We start from the raw sequence: 1,689 nt of genomic DNA, 5'->3' as shown, positions 1-1,689 counted from the left end.
TGAAAAGAGGTCACAGACATCTTCCTGAGATGAAAAGAGGTCTTTTTGAAAATGTTCATATTTTGGCAAAATGAGGGGTTAACCCTTGCCTTTTTTCTCAAAAAGTGCCTTTTTTCAAATTTCATGAAATCATCTACAATACCATATTTGGATGAATAGAGGTCACAGACATCTTCCTGAGATGAAAAGAGGTCTTTTTTGAAAATGTTCATATTTTGGCAAAAATGAGGGTTAACCCCTTGCCTTTTTTCTCAAAAAGTGCCTTTTTTGAAAATTTCATGAACATCTACAATACCATATTTTGGATGAATAGAGGTCACAGACATCTTCCTGAGATGAAAAGAGGTCACAGACATCTTCCTGAGATGAAAAGAGGTCTTTTTGAAAATGTTCATATTTTGGCAAAATGAGGGGTTAAACCCCTTGCCTTTTTTCTCAAAAAGTGCCTTTTTTAAAATTTCATGAAATCATCTACAATACCATATTTTGATGAATAGAGGTCACAGACATCTTCCTGAGATGAAAAGAGGTCTTTTTGAAAATGTTCATATTTTGGCAAAAATGAGGGGTTAACCCCCTTGCCTTTTTTCTCAAAAAGTGCCTTTTTTGAAAATTTCATGAAATCATCTACAATACCATATTTTGGATGAATAGAGGTCACAGACATCTTCCTGAGATGAAAAGAGGTCTTTTTGAAAATGTTCATATTTTGGCAAAAATGAGGGGTTAACCCCTTGCCTTTTTTCTCAAAAAGTGCCTTTTTTCAAAATTTCATGAAATCATCTACAATACCATATTTTGGATGAATAGAGGTCACAGACATCTTCCTGAGATGAAAAGAGGTCTTTTTGAAAATGTTCATATTTTGGCAAAAATGAGGGGTTAACCCCTTGCCTTTTTTCTCAAAAAGTGCCTTTTTTGAAAATTTCATGAAATCATCTACAATACCATATTTTGGATGAATAGAGGTCACAGACATCTTCCTGAGATGAAAAGAGGTCTTTTTGAAAATGTTCATATTTTGGCAAAAATAGGGTTAACCCCTTGCCTTTTTTCTCAAAAAGTGCCCTTTTTCTAAATTTCATGAAATCATCTACAATACCATATTTTGGATGAATAGAGGTCACAGACATCTTCCTGAGATGAAAAGAGGTCTTTTGAAAATGTTCATATTTTGGCAAAAATGAGGGGTTAACCCCTTGCCTTTTTTCTCAAAAAGTGCCTTTTTGAAAATTTCATGAAATCATCTACAATACCATATTTTGGATGAATAGAGGTCACAGACATCTTCCTGAGATGAAAAGAGGTCTTTTTGAAAATGTTCATATTTGGCAAAAATGAGGGGTTAACCCCTTGCCTTTTTTCTCAAAAAGTGCCTTTTTTAAAATTTCATGAAATCATCTACAATACCATATTTTGGATGAATAGAGGTCACAGACATCTTCCTGAGATGAAAAGAGGTCTTTTTGAAAATGTTCATATTTTGGCAAAAATGAGGGGTTAACCCCTTGCCTTTTTTCTCAAAAAGTGCCTTTTTTGAAAATTTCATGAAATCATCTACAATACCATATTTTGGATGAATAGAGGTCACATCTTCCTGAGATGAAAAGAGGTCTTTTGAAAATGTTCATATTTTGGCAAAAATGAGGGGTTAACCCCTTGCCTTTTTTCTCAAAAAGTGGCTTTTTT

The sequence above is a fragment of the Strongylocentrotus purpuratus genome, unplaced genomic scaffold, assembly GCF_000002235.5.
Source record: "Strongylocentrotus purpuratus isolate Spur 01 unplaced genomic scaffold, Spur_5.0 spur5_scaffold_5, whole genome shotgun sequence".
In the NCBI taxonomy this organism is placed as follows: Eukaryota; Metazoa; Echinodermata; class Echinoidea; order Camarodonta; family Strongylocentrotidae; genus Strongylocentrotus; species Strongylocentrotus purpuratus.
Note: the sequence above shows the minus strand (reverse complement) of the source record.